We start from the raw sequence: 19175 nt of genomic DNA, 5'->3' as shown, positions 1-19175 counted from the left end.
AGACCAAATAATATGGAGCGTATGCTCTCAATGATGCTGTCCACCCTATCATTGGTAATAGGAACATAAAACTTGTCATCAGCCAACATTAGTAGCATATCATTATTATACCTGTCCATGTCAAAACTACAATCCCACCTCCTTTGTCTGGTCGGATAATAATCTCCTGTTGTTACGTAGGGAGTCCAAGGCCCTACGTTGTATAAGGCTGAGGTTATATTTCCTTCTCCTGTTGCCAGATTCTGACCCATTCAACCTATATATCTCATCTTCTACCAGTTTGCTATATGCCGCAACCAGAGGGTGTATCGGAGGGAGGAATGTACTAGGTGTCCTAAACACAGTGGTATTAGCCTTCATCTCTGTGCTGTTGAAGAAAACCTTCAGGGACAAATTCCTGACAAAAAGCTTAAAGTCTCTTAAAGTCTCTTCGTATCTACTATCTGAGGTTGGAATAAAAGTAAGACCCTTAGAGAGGACTTGTCTGTCACCTTTCTGAAGTTTACTATGGATTGGTCGAAGACCACTAATCCCTTTTTTAGATGTCTTTGTTGATAAATTACCCTGTGGGATAGTCAACACGGGTGTTTATCGCAAGACCTGCTATAGGAATACACTGCTGTATCGTTCGAGCATGCATCCTGGCTATGTATACAAGAACATAGTGAAGGGACAATCAATGCGGATGTCTAGATATACACCCCTAGACAGTCATCTGGCAAGTGAATTAGGAGACCTTAGCAGCAAATTGAGGGAACGTGGCTATGACCACTTAGATATCTCCAGAGGGATGGCGGGCATTGCAGATCTGAGGATAGACAGAGCGAAACCATATTTCTCAGATGGTGCTGTTGAAATATACGTGGGAGAGGCCAGTGATGGCTTGGATAGCCAAGAGGCGGTTCAAATATGGACAATGGAATTGCATTTCCCATTTTTACACCAGGGATGTAGGTACACTTAAAGATATTTTCTCTAAGCATTGGCACGTTTTATCAGTTGACCCAACTATTAAGAGCCTTACAGGTACTCGACCTAGATTCGTTTACCGGAATAAAAAGAACTTAAAGAGTTTGCTCTGCTACCCAAGGGTCCATAATGATCCACCTGCTTTGTTGGATCCCTACATGACCACATGCGACAAATGCAATTTTTGTTCATATATAGAAACCGACCCTGTCTTCCGATATCCATATGGTTCGGGTATTTACTACATCAGGACAAGGGGCAATTGTATGTCCAGAGATGTAGTTTACCTAGCCTGCTGCACAGTCTGTCCAGCCTACTATGTAGGCAAGACCAATAGGACACTGAGGGATAGGATTCGTGAGCATGTATACCACACAAGGAGAGGTACTACACATAATGCACTATCCAAACACACTAATGACAAAGGTCAAGAGCATCGTTTTAAGTTCAGGATCTTGGAACAGATCTCAAGGACATACAGGAGAGGGGACATTAACAATTATACAGAGACCAGGGAAATCCATTGGATTATTAAGTTTAGGGCAGATATCACCCCAGGCCTCAATGGAAGGGTTCCCCTGCGACCTTTGCTGAAATCAAGAAGGTTATTGTCCAAAAGATGTTAAGAGGCTATGAAGAGTTTTTACTTTGTGGCCAGTAGGGTCTTTTGAACCTTTATATGCATAGATGCTCTGTCAATGTTTTGATAGTTATGTTACTAAAATTTTTTCCCTCCCCCCCCCCCATCTGTCACACATACTTTTGATTTATTTATTCCAATAATGGATATGAATATGAATGGCTTTGTTTTGAAATGCCGTACTGTTTTATGATGGTGTATAGGAATTTTATATATGACTTTTTACATGATATTTTTAATGAGCCATGTACCTTTAAATAATGGACAGGATTTTGGCGCCATTTTGGCTTTTTAAACTGATGTTTACAGACAGTTTAGTTGTATAGGTCTGAAGAAGCTCATGCGAAAGCGCTCACCTCTTTTTATTAATAAACCTGCTTTTTACATACCTCGCCTGCACTTGGATTATTTACATCATTGGCTATTGGATTTAGGAGCTACTTGTGATTTAAATGAGACTGCAATCCTCCATTGTTTTGCTCAGCGGTGTTTGTTTTTAACTATTTATCTTTGAGCTTGTTGTTCCGTTGAGCATTCACTCCACTGGTCCTCTTTATTCATTATATATCCCTACACGTGTCTCACACACCTTCCACAGGTTCTGCTGCCCTAGAACACTACCTACATCCCTCTCTCAGAGAGTCCCTCCAGGCATTGATATCTGTCCTTTGTCTTAATTCCTCTTTGGACCCACTTCTTGCAATTGTACCGTATACTGTGCTATGCCTTGTCATACTTATTCTCTGTATTTCTATTGCATACCATGCAAGTGTTTTGTACTTTTGTAACCTGATCGTCATACACACACGATATTAATGCCATTTTCTCTCTTATTTTCTCACTATCTTTCCTTTGTATATTTATTTGATGCCTATTGTTTTATTTCTCTCCATTTCTGTTATTATCATATGCAGTCACAGGAGTATCTGTGGTGTGGCAATGGTTCCTACTATGCTGCCCTACCTGCCCTTCTCCTTCTGAGTCCATCTGCCTCCCAGCATACCTCTCTACAAATTCATGTAGGGTATGCAGTGAGGAAAGCTGGAAAGGTTCCCTTGTGGCCTTTGGTGGCATGTTGTCGCTCTGGTGACACTGCCATTAGTTTGCAGTATGTCAGCCTGCAGGAACTGAGTAGATGAGAATGGCAGTGTCAACCAACATCTTGATGCCTGCATTAGCTGCCTGCAGAATGTCATTATGTGACTAATAGAGTTGAAATGGTGTATATCAATGCCCAGTTTCTGACGAAGGAAAGACCCAGCAGAGGGGACTGACTTCTGGCTGGATGCTGCCTGGGACATCACGAATGAGCACCATCAGCTCACCCTATCCCTCACCATGGTGTTCTTGTTCCTTGTGTTTCACTCCCTCCCCAACTGTAGTTCAGTTCTCACCATTATCAAATGCTCTCTCTCTCTCTCCCTGTCTCTGTATGTATGTCTCTCCACTGTGCCTTCATATTTGTGTTATCAACTCCCTATTAGTCTTTATGTGCTATATGTCTTTGTCTGCCTCAGATACCATTCCTATACCCTCTTTCATTTTCTTGCCTTCTCATTATAGCCATCCCTTTACTTTTCTTAAATAAATAAATAAGCAGGCACCTGTTCCAAAAAAAAAAATGAATACTCTTTCTCCCACACCTACTACCACGTTTTCCTTTCCTTTACTTTCCTTTCCCTTCCTTTCATAGGTGTGTACTAGGCTAATAGCGCTGCAGCCTTTACAAGCTTAGCCAATAGAAGTGCCCTGCATTGTGCCACCCGATGTTAGTTCTCAGTGCCTCTGTCAAGTAGAGCCACTGGAGATCCCAGGGGGACTTTCTATTTCCTATCCACTCATCAAGATTTCTCTTGAAGAGGGCCAGTGAAGTGCTCTGCTTGACATGTATGGGAAGTCTATTCCAGAGCATGGGCAGTCTCTGGGTTATGAACCTGTCCCTCCAGCATGTTCTGTTGATTGTGGTAATGACGTTGAGGTCTCTAGAGTATGTGGTGCGGAGGGATTGAGATTTCTTTAGATGTAGCATTTCCAACAGACCTGGGTCAGACATGCCTTTGTAAGTCAAGCAGAGATGGCCTCTTAGTAGACGATATGAGACAGAGAATAGCTGGAGTTTTTTTGAGTCTGTCCATGTAGGACATGTGTTTAAGGCCTAGGATCCTCTTTGTGAGGTACTTTTGTGGCCTTTCCAGCTGTTGCATGCGTCTAGTGAGGTACATGCCAAATGGGGCATTATACTCAGTGATTGACCCAATGAAGGAAGAGTAGAGAGAGATGATGACCACTTTCTTCATGGATGCAAAACCCTTGGTAATGAGATGTGCCACATAGAAAGACTTTCTGACCACAGTGGCAATGTGGTGATCGAAGGAGAGGTTGCTGTCAACCTGTGTCCCCAGATCTCTTATAATGCCTTCAGTGTTGAGTGGGCTCCCATCAATGTGGTAATTAGTGGGAACTGAGTTTTTCCCAAAGGGGATGATGACACATTTTTTGGCATTAACCTTAAGGCCATGGCTTTGACACCAGTCATTGGTCTCAGTGAGGCCTTTCTGTAGGATGTCTACATCACTTGGGGAGTTAGTAATGGCTCCCAGTTTGCAGTCATCTGTGAACTTGATCAGCCTGAGTCCCTCCGTGTTGACCTGGACTTTTGAAAAATAGATGCCAAACAAGAGAGGACCCAGGACTGATCCCTGTGGGACTCCATTTGTGACGGGTCGGCAGTCTAACTTGGAGTCCGCTACTTTCACACTGTGTGTTCTATTTGTGAGCCAGTTTGCAACCCACCTAGTGATATAGGGGTTGATGCCTAGTTTGGTGAGTTTATCAATAATTCCTAAGTGGGGAATGGTATCAAAGGCCTTGGCCAGATCGAGGTAGGCTGTATGAACTGTCTTGCCCTCATCCACAGCTCTGGTGACTGACTCAAAGAAGTAAACCAGGTTAAGCAGGCATGATCTACCTTTCACAAAACTAAATTGTGGAGGATCTAGAGTTTGGAGATTTCCTATATCCTTGTTAATTAGGTCAATGATGATGTGCTCCATGCAGATTAGCAAGGAGGAAGTAAGGACAGCTATGAAGATGAAGAATGGAAAGGCTGTTGGCTCAGATGACATACCAGTAGAAGCATGGAGGTGCTTAGGAGAAATGGCAGTGGCATTTTTAACCAGATTGTTTAATGAAATTTTGGAAAGTCAGAGGATGCCTGAGGAGTGGAGAAAAAGTGTTTTGGTACCTATATTTAAGAATAAGGGTGATGTGCAGAGCTGCAGTAATTACAGAAGGATAAAATTGATCAGTCACAGCTTGAAGTTATGAGAAAGAGTAGTGGAAGCTAGGTTAAGAAGGGAGGTGATGATTAGTGATCAGCAGTATGGTTTCATGCCAGGAAAGAGCAGTACAGATGCAATATTTGCTCTGAGAGTGTTGTTGGAGAAATACAGAGAAGTTCAGAAGGAGTTGCATTGTGTCTTTGTGGACTTTGAGAAAGCATATGACAGGGTGCCTAGAGAGGAGTTGTGGTATTGTATGAGGACGTCAGGAGTGGCAGAGAAGTATGTAAGAGTGGTACAGGATATGTACAAGGGTAGTGTGACATTGGTGAGGACTGCAGTGGGAGTGACAGATACATTTAAGGTGGAGGTGGGATTACATCAAGGATCAGCTCTGAGCCCTTTCTTATTTGCACTGGTGATGGACAGGTTGACAGTTGACATTAGACAGGAGGCCCCGTGGACTATGATGTTTGCAGATGACATTGTGATATGTAGTAAGAGTAGGGACCAGGTTCAGGAGACCCTGGAGAGGTGGAGATATGCTTTAGAGAGGAGAGGAATGAAGGTCAGCAGGGCTAAAATAGAATATATGTGTGTAAATGAGAGGGAGGGTAGAGGAATGGTGAGGATGCAGGGAGTAGAGTAGGTAAAGGTGGATGAGTTTAAGTACTTGGGATTAACAGTTCAGAGTAATGGTGAGTGTGGAAGAGAGGTAAAGAAGAGAGTACAGGCAGGGTGGAATGGGTGGAGAAGAGTGTCAGGAGTGATTTGTGACAAATGGGTACCAGTAAGATTGAAAGGGAAGGTCTACAATAGGGTAGCGAGACCAGCTATGTTATATGGGTTGGAGACGGTGGCATTGCTGAAAAGGCAGGAGTCAGAGCTGGATGTGGCAGAGTTAAAGATGTTAAGATTTGCACTGGGTGTGACTAGGATGGACAGGATTATTAATCAGTATATTAGAGGGTCAGCTCAGGTTGGACAGCTTGGAGACAAAGCAAGAGAGGCAAAATTATTGCATTGGTTTGGACATGTGCTGAGGAGGGATGTTGGGTATATTGGAAAAAGGATGCTAAGGATGGAGCTGCCAGGTAAGAGGAAAAGAGGAAGGCCTAAGATAAGGTTTATGGATGTGGTGAGAGAGGACATGCAGGTGGTTGGCGTGAAAGAGCATGATGCAGAGGACAGGAAGAAATGGAAACAGATGATCTGCTGTGGCAACCCCTAAAGGGAACAGCCGAAAGATGATGATGATGATGCGCTCCATAGCCTTACATATTAAACTCATCAGGCTAATGGAGAGATAATTCTCGGGTCTGTAGTCGCTCCCATTTTATGGAGAGGGATGACTGTAGCCGTGCACCATTATTAGGGACAAAGCCTGAGGTGAAGCTGTGACTGAACAGGGCACACAGATATGGTGCTAGCTCTCTTTGTAGTTCATGTAGAACACAGTCAGGGATTTTGTTGGTTCCCATGGAAGCTGTATTCTTGGCCTTGAACAATGCAGCTTTAACCTGTGCTGCAGTAATGCTGTGTGTGTGTGGCATTCCTCCGGTACTGTGATTGATCCTTTGGGGGGAGGGGTAAAGTTGGCACTGAATTTTTCGGCCAGTATGTTGGGAATATCTGTTGGCTCAGTATAGGAGGTACCATTGTACAGTAACTCAGAGCAAACCTGGGTATTATCATGGAGATTCTTGATGTAACTATAGAAGGCTTTGTGGTATTTTTTAGTGTCTGCCACAATTCTGCCTTCATAGCTGGCTTTTGAGGTTTTGATGAGGGATCTGTCTTGGGACTTCACTTTTTTCTGCAACAGTTTCTTCATTCTGTTGTAGAGTTTATTAATGGCAGGGGACCACCAGATTAACTTCCTTTTTTTGGAGGAGATCATCTTATTTCTGTTGAGTATGGCTAATTCCATGCATTTATGCACGTGTTTGTACAGTGCATTGGTGTATGATTCGGCAGTCATGCATCTATTTTCCATTGACATGGGTGCTGTGAAGTTAGCCACCTCTGTTTTTAGGAGCCCAAAGTCAGCTTTGGAGAAGTGTTTCATGGTGGTTACCTTTGCGGGGGGTGAGATGAGGATTTCCATGGTGATTAGTTTGTGGTCAGATCTAATCAGGGAGGAAATGAATATTGGTGTAGAGCAATGGTTGCCCATGTTAGTAATAACCAGGTCAAGGATGTTACATCCTCTAGTGGGTTTGAGAATGAGCTGGTCCAGGGCATTGGAACTGATGAATTCCAGGAAGCGTTGGGCCAGTGTATTGGTACATGAGTAGTTTTCCCAGTTGATGAACGGATAGTTGAAGTCACCTAGTATGAGAGTGTGGGTTGGACCCTAATAGTTTCCAGGGTGCTTAGGAACATGGAGTGAGAGTCTTGGGACATGGTTGGGCACCTTATAGCAGGCTATGACCTCAATCGCTGTCTTACCCAATGTTAGTTGTACCTGAAGTATATCAGCTGCATTATGCTGTCTGGATGTGTGTATATACTTTATGAATATGGAGACACCACCACCTTTGGTGCTTCGGTCCATGTTCTGGGGCCAAAAGGTATGGAATGAGTTATAACCTGGTAGCACAGGGGTGCTTTCTGCTGCTTTAAAATGGTCTCCGTTACAGCACAAATGTTGATGTTCTCCATTTTGAGGAGTGCAAGTGCAAGTGCATTTTGAAATGTAGACTTCTAACGTTGAGCAGCATGACCCTCAGATTGCATTTATTTATAGCTGTTATGGTGGTAATTTGGTCTTTGGAACATCACCTAAAAAAAGTGAATATAGGGGTGGCAAGAGCCTTAGCCAGTATCCGGAAACCCAGGGGTGACAGATGCAGGCTATCTCTGGCAAAGCATTGAGGTCTGTCAATCATGTCATTCCAAGCAGACGGATACTGGATCCCTTTAGAATGACACCAGAAATGTAGCCAATTGTTGAAGTCAATCATTTTCTGCTTGTACTGCGGTATCATTCTGGGTGATGGTAGGATGCTGCTCAGGGCTAAGTTCATACCTGCCTGGGCCACATAATCCAAGAGCTTCTCCATGTCTCTTTTCATGTAGTCCAGGGAGGTGTGTCTCAGGTCATTCACACCCACATGGACAGTGACAGAGTCATACTTGTACTTGTTGTGGAGTGACTTTATGCCATTTCTACAAATGAGTATCTGCATTAGATGGTCATTGCACCCTATTAAAGTTGTAATTTGCTTAGAGGTGAGTTTGCACTAAATGGCTTGATCCTATTAGCTTCTGTGTGGTGAAGGAAAACATGTTTATGGTTCCCAGGCATAATCTATTAAATCAGCATGTCTCTTTTTAACTATTTATGACCCTGCAGAGAAAACATTTTCATTGGCCAAGTTATTGTCTGGTAAAATATCCATACTCATTTGATCATTGTGTACTAGTGTAGGTGTAAATCCTAAATCATCTTCAGTGTAAGATTTAAGGCAACAGCAATGTATGGTCAGTGTTATTTTCACTGCTTTCACCAGAGAAGCTTTTATATCTTTGACAAAATATGGTTGGGGACTGTAAAATGTGAATGACTTCTCGGCTTCTTTTGGTTATTTAACCATGCACCTCATATTGTTCTTTCTGAAACAAGTATGTACTCTGGCCAATCTTTTGGAGCCTAAACATTTCTTCAGCTTGCTTTTTTTATTGAAAGCCTTCTTTCTTTTTTCTTACTACGTCTGCTATCTTGTCTCGAGTCTTGTTCCTTAAAGTAATTTGTTTTTGAATTCATATTTAAGTATCACTTTTAATACTGCTGTTTTTGTTGGATTCATTATACTCATATATTCTGTATTCTTTCAGCATGGTGAATGCTTCTTTTTATTTTGCTTTCTTTATTTTTCCTTCTTTATGTTTTATTGACTACTATACTCAGCTGGCTTGTGCATATTGGAGGATCTGAGAAAAAAAGCTCTATTATATATAAAAATAGACAATCTGAAAACAAACTATTACATTAAATATTTGTTCCCACGGCAGTCTTTCAGTATTGGTCATTTTCATAACATTTTGTATATTTGAGCCATAAACCTTTTCACCATACCATTTACTTGAGGTCATAATGGAGTTACACGTCAGTCATGTATTCTTTGATCATCATGTATTGTTTAAATTAAACATTGTGGAAAGACAGACCATTACGAAGCTTAGGAAAAGTTTTGGAATCCCAGTACTAGTAATTTGTCTCTCCACCTTTTTTATTGATCTGCTGATGAGATTTAGATATCTTGTTTTGTTATATGTGGGACTGTTTAACTTGTGAATGTACAAGAAATCCTAGACTGGTGGGTTACTGACTTCAGAAGGCAAAGCATAGGGCATCCTCTGAGGATCCTATAAGACACAGAAAAGAGAGAAAGTGAAGACAGTCCTTCTAGTGTTTTCTGGTAGATTAGGGATTTAAAGTCTGTGATCCTATTTGTTAGGAACCTCCGGATTCTTTCCAACTGTTTTATATACCTGGTGAGGTATATTCTAAAGGGGGCATTGTATTCTATAATTAGCTCGATGAATGCTAAGTACAAGGGGACAATAACCTCTTTTGGTCTGGATATTATTCCCCTAGTGATCAGCTGCGCCAAGTAGAAGGAATTCCTGGGAAATGTTGTTACATGGTAGTTAATGGGACAGAATTATCAACCCCCTGCTCCCATATCACTAACTACATTTTCATTTTGAAGTAAGGTATTGTCAATGCTATAAGCTGGGGTTATGATTAGTCAGCCAAATTCAACAGTGTTGCGCTTTTTAGCATTTAATTTAAGCACATTTTCAATGTACCAGGTATTTATAAGTGTAAATCCCTACTGCAAGTCTACTGTTTAGGTTTGATCTTGTGGGATCAAATTTTTGGCATTCAATCATATGTGTTTTTGATGTTGTCACAAATCTCGCTCCCTTTCTTTCTCTCTCTGTATGTATACATATATACTGGGCCGGTGCTAGTATTTTGGGGGCCCCCAGCTTGTTTCAAGTTGGGGGCCCTACCCAGGAGAATATAAAAAGTGTGACCATATTGCCATCACGCCTCCTTCCCTATCAAGCTTATGCAGCACCATTTAACAATCACTGTGTAGTGTTATTACATTCAGACCATTAAAAAGACTTAAAATGTCAAGGTACACACTGGCTGGCATTTAGTACTAATGTTACATTATGACAAGCCCCTGTACCACAGTAAGGTAGCCACTCACAATGGTACACACACACACTGACTGGGACTGCGCAGTCGTGCAGCAGTTAACTATGTCACCCCCCCAGCAAGAGGTTCTCTGGTTCGATTCTCAGCTGGGGTGCCTTCTGTGTGGAGTCTGCATGCCCTCCCTGTGTTCATGCGGTTTTCTCCCACATTCCAAAGACATTCTTCTGCAGCATTTCTCCCTGGGCCTCTGCTAAATATAGGCTATGTCCTAGTCGGACTTTCCTGGTCAACAAATGTTAAATAAATAAAATTTAGTACCAATAAATAATGACAGGTCGTTGTACCACAGCAAGGTAGCCACACACAGAGGTTCACACACTGACTGGCATTTAATACTAATGTTACATTACGACAAGCCTGTGTACCACAGCAAGGTAGCCACTCACAAATACACACACACTGACTGGCATTTAGTAGTAATGTTGTTACATTATGGCAAGCCTCTGTACAGCATCAAGGTAGCCAGTCCCACAGAAGTACACAAGGACACCCACACAGACTCCCTCACACAGGACAGAGACACGAGGCAGACAGTTACACAGACTCGCAGACAGGACACAGACACCCACACATGATGAACAGCACTACAGCAAGACTGAACATTAAGAATTTAAAATACTGGGCTTATGAACTAATAATGATGCTAGAATAAGATTCTGCATTAGCATGCATTGTGTGACCCCACATTTTTGAAGAACAGACCAAAACTAACAAACATCTGGACATTGTGCAACATTCTCACAGCCCCTACCAACCTCCTAACCTCTCAGCATAATTCCAAAGCTGAAAATAACTGCAGAACAAAGGTGTAACATCAAGGATAGTTACAAATATTGCTATGATAAACTTAGATATTAGAACAACAGGGATTGCATTAGCATTCATTACAATAATCAGTACATTCTGCAGAACTCTCATAGTCCCCCCAAAAGTCTCAGCACAATTCTAGAGGAGGTACAAAAAAAAAAAAAACATACAAGGACGTAACATTAGGGGGTTTAAAACATTGTGGTTATGAACTAATAAAGACGGTAGGATGGTAGAATAACAATTTTTTCCAGTAGCATGCATTGTGTGAATTCACATTTATGATGACTAACAGACCATAAATACAGGTCAAACATCTAAACATTGTGCAACATTTTCACAGCCCCTAGCACGCTCTTCTAACCTCACAGCTTAACAATTCCAGAGAAAGCCCAAAAGTACAATCAGGAAGGTGAATCAAAGAATGAATACATGTATGCATGTCCCTAAAAATGTGTTTGAAAACAGCCCAGAGAAAAGTGTGAAAGGCTCAAAATCATGGGCAAATTTTAAACTTTACTCTTGTTACCAAAGGAATGGATGAAGGTAAAACAATTCACACCACATTACCTTGACCTAGCCAAGCCTTTTGACACAGTCCCCTACTCGGGTGTAGAATAAAAGATAAATAATGTTGGAACAAACACTTGCATCACTAGCTGGATTGCCAACTTGCTCACAGGATGCAGGAGATCAAAATAGGGGAAGAGACCAATCACCAATGGAGTCCCCCAGGGTTTGGTAGGGGAAGAGACCAATCACCAATGGAGTACCCCAGGGTTCAGTGCTGAGACTTTTTCTGTTTGGCATATACATCTCAAAAGTAAAAGGAAATACCAAAGGGCTTTGGCCAGATAAGTTTGAGATGACTGCAAGCTAGGAGCAGTTATTGAATCCCAAATGACTTAACCATCATGCAGGAAGGTTTGTCCCAAATAATAACTGGTGTCAAAAGCATGACAATGCCCTCTGAGAACTGACCCAATTGTTTGGCATTTGGGAACTTGTGTGTACAGTGACCTAACTTTTGACCAGCATGTGCCCAGAGTCATACGAAAGCCATTCTATATTGCACAACTTATAAACAAGTTGATTGTGACTAGATCTAGAGATGTTGTCCCCCTTTACAAAGCTCTCATTAGGTCAATCATTTTGTATAATGCCCACTTTAGCATGTATCTGTCCAGCCCCATGCAACAATTGGAATACCTTCAGAGATACCTTACTAAAAAGATACAAGTCATAAACAATAGGTCTTGCATGGACCACCTCAAAGATTTATTACTATACTCAGTATCCTACAGAGTGCTTAGAGGTGACATGCCTGGCATACAAGGCATCCTCCGACCTAATGCAGATGGACCTACTGAACATCAGCCAGTCAAATGGCATCAAAAATACTCAGTCCAGGTATCTAAACTGAATGTTGTGGAGAGATGGCTATATATCACAGAGGCTACCACTGTGCCACAACAGACTATCCATACAAATAAAACAAAGCCCATCCGTCCACATTCAAATGCAACTTGGATCTAAGAATGGGTAACAGAAAATGTACTCCAGGATTGCCCCTCATGCCACTAATGGATAGAAGCAGTTCCTAAATCCTGCATCTCTTACCAGGGTCCCCTCAAATTATCTATAGTATGATCACAGTTATTCTCACTAGGGCTAATATACAATTATCAGCCATGGGATAGGTAAGACCAATCAGAAAAAGTTAATTCAAGCAATAAAAAGGAATTGGCTAAGTTTAAAATGTCCTCCAAGTGAACCTATGTTGTGGTAGTAAATAGTTACAAAAAATGCCCTTTTTAGATCATTAAGTGCCCCTCTCACCCCCCCCCCCCCCAGTCTTCAACATCTTCTGGCGCCTATGACCTTCTGTCATTGGTTTTCTGTCATGCAAGCCATCTCTTGGCTTGACATACTCATTTCCTGTATTATCAAACTGTCTTCAGCTTTCCTGCCCATGTGACTAAACCAGCATAACCTGTTAGCTTCTCTGCAACTACAGCAATTTTGTCCCCCACTGTGATGTCCTCATTTCTTCCTCAGGTAATCAATGTGCATCCTTCTGAACATCATCTTCATCATCTCAGACTTCCTCAGACACTCTGCTTTAACTGCCCAGGTTTCTCTGTCAGATAGGCATACTGGTCACACCACTGTTTTGTTCTCCTTCTTTTTAACTTCTTTGGCAATTTGTTGTCACACACTACTCCAGACTATTTGTTTCAGTTGGCTTCCAGTACTCTGATTCTAGCATTGATCTCCTGATTTAGGTTTTCTCACTTCTCAATCAAACTTTCCAGATACCTGACACTGTTAAACTATTTTTCTTTCCAGCTCAAGTTGCAGCTTATTGTGATTCCTGATTTGTTCTCATGACCACTCCCTTGTCTATACTTAGTTTTATCATGCGTCTTCTAGTCTGCATTCTTGAACTCAATCAGTGTTAAAGCTTCTGTTCAGAGCTTGCTTATAGTGCCACATCACCTGTATACAGATGATGCTGTATACACGTGCCATATCACCTGTATACAAAATCTATGCTGATCTGTCCCCTCTGACCTGCCCGCTGATGTAGTCTATAACCAACATGAACAGCAGTGGGATCTCAATTGAAGCCTAAAGCAAACACACTCCCACTCGGAACCCATCTGTGAGACTGTACACTGTTCATACTATGTCACTGGGTCTTTTTACATAGCCTGTACTAATTCAACCAATGCTTGTGGGACTTTAACAACTGCAGGACTGTCAAAATCTGTTTTCTTGGGTCTTTATCATATGTCTTCCCATGCCTATAAAAGGTCAGATGGACTTTTTCCTTATCCCCAGGTGCTTCTCCATTATCTGTCTCACTGCACATTGATACTATCTACATTGATATTAAATGCAATATGGACTTTTGGCATTTAAAAACATACTTACAGGTTCAGATGATACCATGCAGTATAAATATACTCAGACAGCCTGCATTTACTCATGCAAACCTGAAGCTTTACAAGGAATTGCAACAGGAAAGGAACATGACATTGTTGAAGTATGTATTGAAAGAACATCACCAAAAGGAAATATAAATGAAAGAACACATTAAACCATGTAAAAAGTGCAACTTTGCTGAAGGTATATACTGTGATTTGTTCAGATGTTGAGCTTGCCCTTAAGAAAGTCTGATTTAAAACAAAGCTTTCTTACAATCAGGATCGCACCATAGCAGGATGCACCTATCTGTTCACTGTATTCCTCTGATAAATACTGAGACACATTTGTCTGATTGTTTACTAATTAATTAATTTAAAATATAAGATGATTCCACTCATCCATGGGATATTCTTCATGGGAGATCCAGGAAGTACATATCTGTTCATAAATATCAATATAGAATAATACATATGACAGTTCTACATATGGTTAGTTTGCAAACATATCATAAATATAATAAATAAATAAATGAATGCAGTCATTCTGTAAAAGACAGAGATGTGACTCATATGAGAATAAATTTCAGAGCACAATTTATCAGTTATTTACAGCTATATCAGCAGTTTATGAGATCCTGAGATAAATGCATTTGTTATATCAATAAAAGTTAGTCTTGTTTCTCAAATTATACCACTGAGGCTGTCAGCTTTTAGACAAGCTATGGTAGGCATGGTACTGTACCCTTTCCAAAAATATGCTATGATGAAGTAAGATCATCATATCTGGTATTCTGCTATAAGAGAACAAACAATATAACTTCTTCAAATAGCTTTAATGAGACAGACTTAAAAGAAAATGCAAACTTAGAATAGATGTTAGTGTGTCAGCATACATGAAGCACTGATGTATTAAAGCTTTCATTGTAAACACCAGTAACACCAACACTGAGCCTTCAAAGGGCATTGAACTTCAAATTCAACACTAAAACTACAATGCATAATAACGTAATCAGTTAAACATTTAATTAGCAATTTCCATCCATGAATGCATGTTCAATGCATATGGTTTTAAGAAATATTTATATTTGCAATTCAGTTCATTCTCAGAAGCTAATTATTTATTTCTATTTACTATTCATAGTAACTATTCAGAACTCTGCAGGAACTCTAAAAAAATAAATATTTTTATTTAATAACATCACACCTCTAGTTAATCAGCAAACAGATGTGATTATTCCTTGCACACATTTAAATAAAGAAGGCTACAAATCCATATATACATTTATGCCAGTTAGGTAAGGTACATGTAAAACATATTAAACATATATAATAAAAGCAGTGTTGAATACAATTATTAAGAGCATTACTGGCATCATACATATTCCTGTCAACTTCTTTGCTTAGGAATCATGTAGAAAGACAGAAGTCACGGGGGACAATTTGTAATATTACCCTAATTCTTTAAGATTATTAACTTTTGCAAGGGTTATACATCAACATACATTTTCTGGACAAAGCATCGAACATACCGTACCGGACTATGCGAGCGGACGTCCACGAGGAGCCCAGCCGAAAAAGAGCAACGCCGGTCAGAGCAACCCATGGCTGCTAAATGGGGCCCTCATTTGCAGGGAAGTAATCGGGGGCTCCCCGTGGCCACGGGTTTCGTGGGTGCCTAACGCCGGCTATGCATATATATATCTATATATCTATATATGAACACACACACACACACACACACACACACACACACACACACACACACACACACACACACACACACACACACACACACACACACACACACACACACACACACACATATATCTAGATGGGTGTACCTGAATTGTTCTAAACAACATAAGAGCGACAGTAAAATGATCAAGAGAAATATATCTAAAAGTTAAAAGATCTAAACTGAAATATATCTAAACACAAAATGCTAGCAAAATTGAAGTTATATTAGGGGAGGGTTTATACTCTTTCCCCACTGTTGTGCTACCTTGGAGTTGGGGGTGTGGCTTTGCAGGAGGGCTTGATCCCCTCCAAAAACAATGAGAAAATGCGCCTTGATTTTGTTAAATTTTTCAGTGGTTTTATATACGACTAGATTAAGTCACATTTCTCAATGTTTTTGCAGGGAGGCAAGCCCCTCTGCACCCCACTCTTCACACCCCCTGTTAACTACATATACTAACTTTGAGGTCACAAAACAGTGAGGAAAGGTCACAAACCCTCCACTAGAATAACTTCAATTTTGTCAGTGTTTTTCAGTTTAGATAGTTTTCATTTTAGATATTTTTTGTTGAACATTTTACTGTCGATCTTATGTTGTTTAGATCATTTCAGGTACACCCATATAGATAGATAGATAGATAGATAGATAGATAGATAGATAGATAGATAGATAGATAGATACATATTGGTATATATCATATGCTGTTTTGTTGTTGTGCACATAAGTCATATTTATACTTGCATTAAATAATGTTATTGTCAAATATATACGTGTGTGTGTGTGTGTGTGTGTGTGTGTGTGTGTGTGTGTGTGTGTGTGCCACTAAATAATCTGGTTGTTGCATACCATGGTGTCAACAGCACAACACATAATATGTAACGTTTTTGACAACTGTGAATGGGAAATGAGACAAATAACTGAAGTTATGCCACATACAATCAGTTCTGTACGGTATGATAGAAGTTTTACAAATCAGCAGTTGTATCATAGCAATACCAGTCTCAGCAGGAGAAGCCAATGGAATGGCTATGTAAAGATTTAAACCTACTCCAAGCAAAGTACCCACTCTGCAACCATTTCTACTGCACTGCTATTCCTAGTATTTCCCAGCAGAAATATTGGGGTCTAACACTAGATCCCTCCCTTCCTTAGCTTTAATGCCCACAGATAAATGATCTCATCCATGGCACTCTCACAGTACAGATTATGTTATTGAATATCACACATCTTATCCCCCCACTGCTAGGACATTTATAGGCAAGACTGTCCTCTTACAAAAGATCCTGTCCACTCTCTACTGTGCCTCCACTCTATTTAAAACTTACAAACTGCAAACTGATGAAAGCAAGACTTGCAGATTTGTCCTACTTTATGACCTTCGACAACACCATTGTGTGTATTACAAGGTCTCATTTTGCTGACAGAACCATTTAAGGCCTTGTTTTACTAAGTACTTGGCTTCTGCTCTCCACCTCAGGAGGTTATTCTTCCTGAGAGAATAAACCTACTTTCTAAGGAACAGCCAGGAAGGTAACCTAATTTTAACCAGAAAACCATTCAAAATGGCAACTTGTGAAAGAGCCTTTTCAAGACTAGGTCCTGTAACTTTAAACACCAGCAAGTACAAGTTATAAGTCTCCAAGGAATACAAACATTTATAACTGCCATAAAAGAACATATTTAGGGTAAGGCTAAGTATGCTTGCTGCCAGGACAATGACTGTTTCTTTCAAACTGTAAATAATCCCTGAATTCAATATTTGATAAAATGTATAAACTGTATCTGTCATTGTATGTAATAGGGTCATAGGTTCATAAATAAAAAATAGGCTAGCTGTTTTCCTTTTTGTGCTAAAATTAACCTATCCCATTTGGTGACATGATTCACCTTGCCCTTCTCATAGTTGATAATCATATGTTAACCCTAGTGAGAATAATCAGGATTATTTGAAGGGACCCATGTATGGGATTAAGCATTTAGGAGCTGTCACTGTCCATTTGTACTACTTGGGGCAGTCCTGGGATAATTTTTTTATTGCCCATCCATAGATCCAAGCTGCACTTGAATATGGACAGAGATGAGCTTTGCTTTATGTGGATAGGGAATCTGTTCCAGAGCAGCAGTATCCTCTCTGAGATATACCTTTCCCTCTAAACCATTCTGCTGATGTTGCAGAAGAGGTTTGTATCACTAAACCAAATATTTATAATGCCATTTGACTTGCTCATGTGAAGTAAACCAATAACTATTGGGTTGTAGGATGCCTTGTATGCCACACACAGGTGACATCTTAGCCATCTGTAAGATACCGAGTATGGTGACAGGGCTTTGAGAAGGTCCATGTAGGACATATTGTTTAGATCCTGTATCTTTTCAGTAAGGCATTTCTGTAGATGTTTCAAATGTTGCATGTTTCTGGATTCATACATGCCAAAGGACTGGCCTAACAACAGCTGAGTAAACAGGGACAATTACATCCCTAAAACAAGACACAGTCCCTTTGTTTACTTTCTTATGACAACAGACATGTAAGGCACTGTAGTCATAAGTTCCAAAATACTGAACCTTTGGGCCAATTCTTAGGGGTGTATTGTCAGTGTGGCAGTTCCCTGGGGATAGATGACTTTTCAAAGGGTACAATAATGCATTTTTTTTTTCATTTAACTTCAGTCCATTATTTTGACACCAGTTATTTATTTGGGACTAGCCTTCCAATAGGATGGCCAAGTCATTTGGAGATTTAATGACTGCTCCTTACTTGCAGTCGTCTGCATACTTAGTCAGCTAGGGCCTTTAGGTATTGGCTTTTACTTCAGAGCAGTAGATGCCAAACAGGACAGATTCCTGCATAGAATCCTGGGGTACTCCACTGGTAACTGGTCTCTTTGTGCTGGTAACTACCCCTATTTTGATTTCCTACACCCTATCTATGAGCCAGTTGGCAATCCAGTGGGTGGTGTAGGAGTTTATTCCCATTTATTTAGCTTTTATACTATGCTTAAATGGGGGGACTGTGTCAAAAGCTTTGGCCAGGTCGAGGTATCATTTTACATTCATCCATTAATTTGGTTACCTTTTCAAAAAAGTCCAGCAGATTGATTTAGCATAATCTACACTTGATGAATCAAAACTGAAACACAACAAGTATTTGGAGGTTCCCTATATCCTTACTGATTAGTTTCATGATATGTCTTTCTGTGGCTTTGCATATGAGGCTGGTCAGACTTATGGATCTGTAATTGCCTGCTTCTGTGGAAGGTCCTCCCCTATTCAGGGAAATGACTGTAGCTTTTCTTAATTCACTTGTTACAAAATCTGTATGGTAGATAAGGTTGAACAATGCTGTAAGGGGATGGCTAAATCATGCTTCATTCTATTTAGCATACACCTAGGTATATTATCAGGAGCCATCAATGCAGTATTTTTAGCTTTAGATAGCACTTTTAAGACTTGGTCTTCTGTGATACAATTTCAGATATATCTTGAGGGACGGGGGTGGCTAAATTTATCAGGTAGTAGGCTCGCTCAATGTAGGTAAAATTGTTCATAATCAGCTCAAGGCATTGTTGCA

This window comes from Protopterus annectens, chromosome 5.part0 (assembly GCF_019279795.1).
Source record: "Protopterus annectens isolate FY-2018-M chromosome 5.part0, PAN1.0, whole genome shotgun sequence".
Taxonomy (NCBI): Eukaryota; Metazoa; Chordata; order Ceratodontiformes; family Protopteridae; genus Protopterus; species Protopterus annectens.
The sequence above is the reverse complement of the archived record's forward strand: the minus strand, read 5'-3'. Positions refer to the sequence as shown.